Genomic DNA, 9805 nt, shown 5'->3' with positions numbered 1-9805 from the left:
TTCCTTATCTAGCAAAGAGTGAGAAAAATATCCAGTGAGGCTGAAGTGCTAGACTTCAGAAGGGCCAACTTTCATAAAATTAGAAGCTTAGTTAGTGAAGAGGTGGAACTCAAGAGCATCGGGCTAATGGGGGTCCAAGAGGGTTGGAAGTTTCTCAGAGTGATCCTTGGGGCACAAAAGGAGTCTATCCCCTTATGCAGGAAAGGGGCTAAAGGGATAAAAAATCCCCCTTGGCTGAACAGGGAGCTCCAGGAAAGACTGGGGGAAAAGAAAGATGTATAGGCAGTGGAAGCAGGGGCCAGCCACCAAGGAGGCATACACCACCCTGGCGCGCTATTGCAGGGAGTCAGTTAGGCAGGCCAAGGCAGGACTGGAGCTTAGGCTGGCTTCAACAATTAAGGACAAGAAAAAGTCCTTCTACAGAGACATAGCAAGCAAAAGGCAAGCGCAGAGTAACATAGGGCTGCTGCAGGACAAATCAGGTCAGTTGGTGATTGACTCAGAGAAAAAGGTAGAGCTCTTCAATGAGTTCTTTGCTTCAGTATTCCTAAATATTGACCAAGACAATTCCCCCACCTGGAGCATAGACAGATGTCCGAAAGGCACCAGACCACCAAAGGTTTGTGCTGACTTAGTTAAAGAGCACTTGGAAGGGCTGGATGGGTACAAGTCAGCCGGCCCGGATGACCTCCATCCACGGGTGCTGAAGGAATTGGCCAGTCATTGCTGAGCTGCTGGCATGGCTATTTGAGCTCTCATGGTGCTCCGGCCAGGTCCCTGAGGAGTGGAAAAAAGCCAACACAGTGCCCATTTTTAAGAAGGGGAGAAAAGATGAGCCGGGTAACTTTAGGCCAGTCAGTCTTACCTCTATCCCTGGGAAAATACTGGAAAAAATCATCAAAGAGCGCATTTGTGAAGGCCCAGCAGGGGAAATGATGCTGTAAGGAAACCAGCATGAGTTCATCACAGGTAGATCCTGCCTGACAAACTTTATAGCCCTTTATGACTAGGTCACACACTGACTTGACACAGGAGCTGAGGCCGATGTCATCTACCTGGATTTTAGGAAGGCCTTCGACACAGTTTTGCATCTTATTCTCATAGGGAAGCCAACAGGCTGTGGAGTGGACGCCTTCAGTCAGGTGGGTGGCTAACTGGCTCAGGGACCGCACTCAGAGAGTGGTGGTGGACGGGTCGTTCTCGGCCTGGAAGGAGGTGGGCAGTGGGGTCCCACAGGGTTTGGTCCTTGGACCGGCGTGTTATTTAATATCTTCATCAGGGATTTGGACGAGGGTGTGGAGAGCACCCTCTCCAAGTTCGCGGATGATACCAAGTTATGGGGCAGAGTTAATACACCGGAGGGCATTGAGCAGATACAGACGGACCTGGACAGCTTAGATCAATGGTCAGAACGAAATAAGATGCATTTCAAGAAAGATAAATGTAAGGTACAGCACCCAGGAAGGAGGAATCCCCAGCACACCTACAGGTTGGGGGATGTCCTCCTCAGCAGCTCAGAGGCTGAGAGAGATCTTGGAGTCATAATTGACTCCAGGATGAACATGAGCCAGCAGTGTAACAAAGCCATCAACAAAGCCAATCGCACCTTGTCATGCATTAGCAGATGCATGACCAACAGATTGAGGGAGGCGATGCTCCCCCTCTGTGGCATTGGTCAGGCCGCAGTTGGAGTACTGTGTCCAGTTTTGGGCGCCGCGCTTCAAGAGGGACACAGGGGATCTGGAGAGGGTTCAGAGGAGGGCCACTCGCGTGATTAGTGGCCTTCATGAAAGACCCTACAAGGGGAGGTTGAGAGATCTGGATCTCTTCAGCCTTTACAAAAGACAGCTGAGGGGTGACCTTGTAGCCGCTTATAAGTTTATCAGGGGAGGACAACAGGGAATTGGGGATGCGCTGTTTACCAGACTGCCCCAGGGAGTAACAAGGAATAATGTGTACAAAGTAGTGGAGAGTAGGTTTAGGTTAGACATTAGAAAGAATTTTTTTACAGTAAGGGTGGCCAGAGTCTGGAATGGGCTTCCAAGAGATGTGGTCCTATCAACTCAGAGGTCTTCAAGAGGAGGCTTCATAGGCACCTGGCTGGGGTCATCTGATCTCAGTCCTCTTTCCTACCAGGGGCAGGGGGTCGGACATGATGATCCATTGGGTCCCTTCTGACTCTATAATCTTTAAATCTATGAAAAAGGTCCCAGCCCTTGCTTTACATGGCTCAAAGGTCTGGCAAAAGAGTCCTATTGTTCTCTTCCATTTTTTTCCTCCTAATGGCAGGATTACTAAGAAATTGAGATCTTTGGGTTATAAATGTAATCACATCTTCTTTCAGTTTTTTCCTGTGTGTGTGACAGACAGGGCCAGGCCACAGACTCCTTAGGCTTGCCAAGATGTCTTCCTCATCTCAATTTGTTCCATCTCACAGCACTACATGACGGACAAAAGTTGTACATTGCTTATCTGAGCCCCTGGAAAGAATAATGTGAGCAAAGCGCTCTTTCCACCATTTAGAACAAGAGTCCACAAGATCAGAAGAGTGACAAAATGTAAAATGCATCTGGGATGCAACAGGGGAGAGAAATTAACTGAACTTTTTAAGCAGCCTCTCTAACTGCCTCCCCACCCTCCTCTCCCCTTCCAAAAAGATTTATTTCAAGTTAAATGGAGGTCCTCAATTTTTTTAACTTTTATCCAGCTCAATGTATTGCTGCACACTCTGGGCAAATATTTTTCCCATTGAAAAAAAATCTGTCAAGTTTAAACACAAGACAATTCCTAACAGTTAAGTACAGTTAAAAGTACAAGTTAAAAACTGCCAATCGTGAGAACTGATTGAACTGTCAATGCAAGTACAGTTAAAAACTGTCAATCATTGGGGATGTAGTGGAAGACCTGAAAAATCCATTCTTAATTTACAAGGAACAGTTCAAGAGCTAATGAGATTCACTGCTTGAAGTTTATCATCCTCCTTCTCATCATCACCATCATCCATGTACTAAAAACAAGCAGAGTTTCAAAACTACAAATACATTGATCTGCAAGACAAATAGTTCAAATCTGACCCCCTCGTCCTGAAATGGAACAGCAATGATAAATGCCATTCAAGAAGAAACGCACACAAATGGATACCAATGTGCATTTTTGAGCAGCTGTGAGACTAGATGAGTGTGCTATATCTGTTTGAACACCGATGTAGTTGAACAATGGTCTGAAGCTGCACAAATGGTCTGAAGTTGCAGCAATGTAGGTTTAGACTGGATATAAGGAAAAACATCTTCACTCTAAGAACAGCGAGACAGTGGAACAGACTGCCTAGGGAAGTTGTGGACAACCACTGGTCAGGGTAATATAGGCGTAGCTATGCCTGTGTGCTACTATAGGTGTTTCCCATGCTTCTGGGCTTTGTCAGGGTGTCAGCTACATGCATCAGAGTGTTTTTAGGCCTGCCTCAGAGGCACTAGGTGTCTGCAGCCAAATCTGGGGATTTTGATGGGCTGTGCCAATGCTCCTGCTTGGACTTAAAGTCAGAGGTTCCTGGCTAAAGGGTGGTCTTGCCCCTTCAACTCGATCACCATATTTGGAATCAGGAAGGAATTTCACCCCATGGTCAGAGTGGTCATTCCTAATCTTTCATGTCCAAGTTCTTATTTACACAGCAGTTCATAGAATGATAGAAATGTAGGGTTGGAAGGGACCTCTGGATGTCAAACCAGGATCAACCCAGCTAGATCATCCCACTCCAGGCTTTGTCTAGCCAGGTTTTAAAAACCTCCAAGAATGAAGATTCTGCATCCTCGCTTGGTAACTTGTTCCAGTGCTTTACTATTCTCCTTGGGAGAAAGATTTTTCCTAATATCTAACTTAAGCTCCACTTGCTGCAACTTGAGACCATTGCTCCTTGTTCTGTCACCTGTCACCAATGAGAACAAGCTAGCTCCACCCCCTAATTAAGCCCAGTTCCCTCAGCCTCTCCTTACAAGTCATGTCCCCCAACCCCTTCACCATTTTTGTTGCCCTCCACTGGACTCTCCAATCTGTCCTCATCCTTTCCGTACTGGGGGGCCCAAAACTAGACACAGTACTGCAGATCTGGTCTCATCAGTGCTGAATAGAGGAGAAGAACCTCCTCCCCCAATCTGCTAGCAATGTTCCTACTAATGCAGCCCAATATAACATTAGTGTTCTTCACAAGAAGGGCACACTGTAGGCTCATATTCACCTCATTCTCCACTGTAACTCCTAGGGCTTTTTCTCTAGAGCTGCTGTTTAGCCATTTGGTTCCCAGCTTGTACCAGTGCAAGGGATTGTTTCATAGTTTCATAGATGTAGGGTTGGAAGGGACCTGAGCAGATCATCAAGCCCAACCCCCTGCCATGGGCAGGAAAGAGTACTGGGGTCAAACGACCCCAGCGAGGTGTTCATCCAGCCTCCTTTTAAAGACCCCCAGGGTAGGAGCCAGCACCACTTCCCTTGGAAGTTGGTTCCAGATCCTAGCCACCCTTACTGTGAAGTAGCGCCTCCTGATGTCTAGCCTGAACCTACCCTCTGCCAGCTTGTGACCGTTATTTCTAGTCACTCCTAGTAGTACTCAGGGGAACAGGGACTCCCCCAATGCCTACTGGTCCCCTCTGACTAGTTTGTAAATGGCCACTAGATCCCCCCTCAGCCTTCTCTTGTGGAGGCTGACCAGGTTCAGGTCCCGTAGCCTCTCCTCGTAGGGCCTGCCCTGCTGACCCCAGATCATGCAGGTCGCCCTTCTCTGGACCTGCTCCATGCTGGCCACATCCCTCCCGAAGTGCGGTCCCCAGAACTGGATGCAGTACTCCAACTGCGGCCTGACCAGTGTCACAAAGAGGGGGAGGATCACCTCCTTGGACCTGCTTGAGATGCATCTGTGGATGCATGACAAAGTACAGTTGGCCTTCCTGACCGCGTCCCCACACTGTTGGCCCATATTCATTTTGGCATCAATAATGGCTCCAAGATCCTTTTCTGCCTCTGCACTGACGAGAAGGGAGCTCCCCAGCCTGTAGGTAGACTGTTCGGTCCTATGTGCAGGATCTAGCACTTGTCCTTATTGAACCTCATGAGATTTCTTTTGGGCCAATCCTCCAATTTATCTAGATCTCTCTGAATCCTAGCCCTAACCTCCAGTATATCAACTACTCCATTCCATCTTCCAGGTCATTGATGAAGATATTGGACAAAACTGGCCCCAGGACTAACCCCTAAAGAACTCCACTTGATACTGGCTGCCAACTAGATATAGTGCCATTGACTACTATCCTCTAAGCCCGGTGATCCAGACAGTTTTCTAGCCACCTTACAGTCCACTCATCCAACTCATAGTTCCTTAGCTTGCTTGCAAGATTTTTGTGGGGGACCCTATGAAAAGCCCTGCTAAAGTCAAAGTACATCACACCCACTGGTCTTCTCTCATCAACAGAGCCAGTCATCTCATCACAAAAGGCAATCAGGTTGGTCAAGCATGACTTGCCCTTGGTGAGTCCATGTTGACTGTTCCTAATCACCTTCTTCTCCAAGTGCTTAGAAATGAACTCCTTGAGGACCTGCTCCATGATTTTTTGGGGACAGAGGTGAGGCTGACCAGTCTGTAGTTCCCTGGTTCCTCCTTCTTCCCTTTCTTAAAGATGGGCACAATATTTGCCATTTTCCAGTCAACCGGGACCTCTCCTGAGAACCATGAGTTTTCAAAGATGATGGCCAGTGGCTCTGCAATCACATTGGTCAATTTCCGCAACATCCTTCGATGCATCCCATCCAGGCCCATGGACTTGTACACTTTCAACTTTTCCAAATAGTCCCTAACCTGTTCTTTCATCACTGATGGCTGCTCACCTCCTCCCCAAACTGTGCTGCCAGGTGCAGTAGTCTGGGAGCTGACCTTGCCTGTGAAGACTGGGGTAAAAAAAAGGTATTGAGTACTTCAGCCTTTCCCTCATCATCTGTCACTAGATTGCTTCACCCATTCAGTGAGGGACCCATGCTTTTTCTGATCTTCCTCTTGTTGCTAAGGTAAATCCCTGATTTTTAATGAACAATGGAGCACAGAAGACTGGTATGACGACTTGTATGGTTTCCTGAGGCCAATCTGTTTTGAGTTCAACTGACCTGATGAAAATAAATTTAGTTAAATTATTTGGAGACTTTAATGCTAGATTTTCCTCAAATATTTGGATCCCAGATGTGTTTAATTGCATAGAGGTGTAGGTGTATAGTTCCAGCTCTAAATTAGCACTTTCTGTTATAAAATATTTCCATTCCTTTGAGAACTTTTAGGGGCCTTCTACAATAACCTACGTCTTCCCATCTCCCAACAAGCTGCATCTGTGCACTCATTGGCTACAACGCTGTATTGGGCTTAATTCTTAACCGACTTCCACCTTAGTTTAATATTCTCAAATTCACCTTAGCTTTATTTCCATGCCCCTTATCTTCCCTACCCCCCAACCACCATTGATATTTCATTGCATACTTGTCTCACAATTAACAAAATAATATATTTTATGGCTTCATGAGGAACACGGGATTACTCCATGCTATGTAAAAAATAATTGGATATAATCATCAGCTTCTATAATGATAAGCATTCCAATATATCCATTTTATGCAGAAGTTCCAGTCTGAGTTTCAGCAGCATACTCAACTCAGTACTACATATAATTAATGCCTTTTTTACCCTCCCATGTTCAAATCTGCAGTCAGCTTAATTAAGACTCTGCAAAGGGGTAATGGAGTAAACATTTCAAACAGCATCTGGATTTGTTTCACTGCAGATGCTTGCAATTAAAATCTTTACAATCCAGCACATTCTACATAACTTTCCAAATCTGGTGAGAAGTTCTTAAGTGCAGTACTTGTACTGTCTTTGCTCAGACATATGCCAAACCAGAACTCTGAGCATAAACATTTGAAAGTTGAGGAGATTCAAATAGAGATCAGTCTAGAGACTAGATAACATGACAAATTACTTGGTCTCCTGTTCGCTTCCAACATTTTACCTAGGCAAGATTCCCTATGGGATTGCCTAAAGGTCTCATTAAAGTTGATATTCAGGAAGTTTAAGTATAACATTGCCAGATTTTCAAATGTCCTGATACCTCTTGCAGAAGAATTTAACTAATGCTGTGGTTACCCCAATACACACTCCTATCTCCATCCACCTGATTCAGTTTACATTGACTGCTTTAACCTCAAACCACTGCATTGTAGTTTTCCATTCCATCTACTATCCCTTCATTACATCTAGTTCCCAAAGATGCTTAATGAGGGGATTATTATTCACAACTGATGTTGAACCAAACAAAAAATCCCCTTATCACATGGTGATGGATAATGATCGAAGCAAAGCCAAGCCATTCTGAGTAGCAGCTGACCTTGATAGTCCATTTTCTTGCTAATCTGCTGCACCCTCTCAAGCAAAGCACACTGGTACAAATAAGCAGACTGTAATAAATTGGGAGTTCTCTAACTCTTGCTGATTGTCAATAGCATTCCCAAAGGTTTGGAATTGAAGCTGTCCGGGTACCATTTACATAATTAGTACTAAGAGCAATGAATCACAGAAAGTAGAGCAGCAAGAGACCCATTAGATCTACCAACCATGGAAGATTGGTCCCAAGAGTATATTTTGGCCAGTCTGTTTAAATGTGCCAAATGAAGGGGATGAGTAAAATCCAAAAAAGATCTCTTTCTTCCTAAAGAAAAATGTAGGTCTCCATCCTAACATGGGGGGTTTGGATGCCAACGAAAGCAAAGAACGTTGGATTTCTTGTTGTGCTGCCACATCACCCAAAACAAGGAAACCCTGCTGTCACTGACATATGTAAGCATTACCTTATATTGCTAGGTAAGGCTAAAAAAACTAGTTGACAAAGTGGGTTTGTCAGAACAGAGCCTGTATAAAGTGAAAATAAACATGTGCTGGCAGAATTAGAGCAAAGTAATGGAATAGGGCTTCAACACAATTAAAACTCATCCCCTACTTAGCACTGCAACGAATGGCAATTAAACAAAATTAAATACCAAAGCACTGAACCACTGCTCCATTCTGCAACTCAAGCTTCTCCACTGAGGGCAGACTGCAAAAACTTTTATGGTGATGACAGTTGTTTGACAGTGTCATTACTATTATTATTTTATTAACCTGTTGCACTTTTAAACAATGGCACTGTTAAACCTAGGGTCCGTTTTCCTACAACCTTTCTTTACATTTCAGAACAGCCTGCACATTAGGAGGTGGTTGAAATTTTTCCCACATGATGACAAATATGGTTTCAGAGAAAGCAAAAATGTTTCTGCTTTTCTGTTTAACAAACGTGGAATCAGGATTCCCTCTACCTAAAAGCCCGAGTATCATCCAGATCAGTATTTCATCTCCTGACAAGGTCAATATGATATTTCAGCTGAAGGTTGGTAGGGAAACAAGCCAAAGTCACTGCTTATGCTACATTCCCACAAAAACATAGGTAAAATCATTGGGCAGTTTTGTCTCGGTAAGGGTCTGTCTTCAGAAGAGCAAAGAAGGGATGTAAATATCTCCCTAAATCCAGTTACAGTAAAATCCCTGATATCTGGCCTTTTACTAGCTGAAATACTCTATTAACAAGCACCGCATGCTGCTGCTGCTGCGCCACCACCATCCACTACCCCACACCGCCGCCACCACGTGCTAGCCCCACCCCCTCCAATAGTTTTAGATATCCAACATTTTTACATAACCAGCACCCAGTATTCCCCACTCATGCTGAATAACAGAGATTTTACTGTGTTACACCCTATTATAATTGCACTTCTTCTTATAATGGTCTTTTATTTTCCCCCAAAATTTAGGCTCAATTAATTGATTAATATGCATTCATCAGTGAATGTATTTTGTAAAAATAAGAAAAAAACAACTCCAAGAGTTGGAAGTGTAAAAAACAACTGCATACACACATATGGTACATCCAGATGAGTGCACACATGCATTTCCCCAGGGACAAATGGCAGTAGCACATAGTTGTGCCACTGCTACTTGTCCCCAAGGAACAGCCCTGCATGTGCGCTATGGCTCATGGCAAAGGGACCTGGGTGGGGTAGGGGAGGCTGGGGCCAGCACCAGGCTGGCCCCAGCAGACTTACCTGGGGTTCTGGGGGCTTCCTAGGGCTCCAGCAGTGGCAATCTGGGGCATGGAGCCTGGCCAGGCTCTGGTTTTGAGAGGCGCATATTGCAACCAAGTTTTTTAGAACATTTGTTTTAGATACCAGGATTTCCTAGTATCTAATTTTGACTCCACACTGTAAATATGCGGTGCAGAGAACCTTTTCCTGTGCACCAGGAGCATTTGATGACACCTCAGAATCCTTTGAAGCACTGCAAAACACACATGCATGATCATCTGGATGTGCCCATAATGCTTGAGCCCTCAAACCACTGTGCAAGTTTAGCAACTTCCAGTAAAAGATTATTCACCTTAGGTAAGTAATCCCATTGATTTCAGTCATGCAGCTCCCTGCCCTCCCCTTCCCCTCCCCCCCAAAGGTGACAATAGAAGGGTTTATTAAGAGTAAATCAATAAAACTACTTATATTCCCACACACATGAATACAATTTTGTGGCAGGGATGATAGACTGATACTTCATTTTATACTTTAAATACAGAACTTTTCTCTATCCCTGAAATTCAGGTACTTCTTGAGGTACACAACAGCTGTTTGACATCACAAAACAACCTTAAACCTTACTTTCTGACAGGAAGTAAAGAATTATAGTACTAAACTCAGTAGAACC

This window comes from Alligator sinensis, unplaced genomic scaffold (genome assembly GCF_000455745.1).
Source record: "Alligator sinensis unplaced genomic scaffold, ASM45574v1 scaffold300_1, whole genome shotgun sequence".
NCBI classification, from domain to species: Eukaryota; Metazoa; Chordata; order Crocodylia; family Alligatoridae; genus Alligator; species Alligator sinensis.
This window is presented reverse-complemented; position numbering follows the sequence as displayed.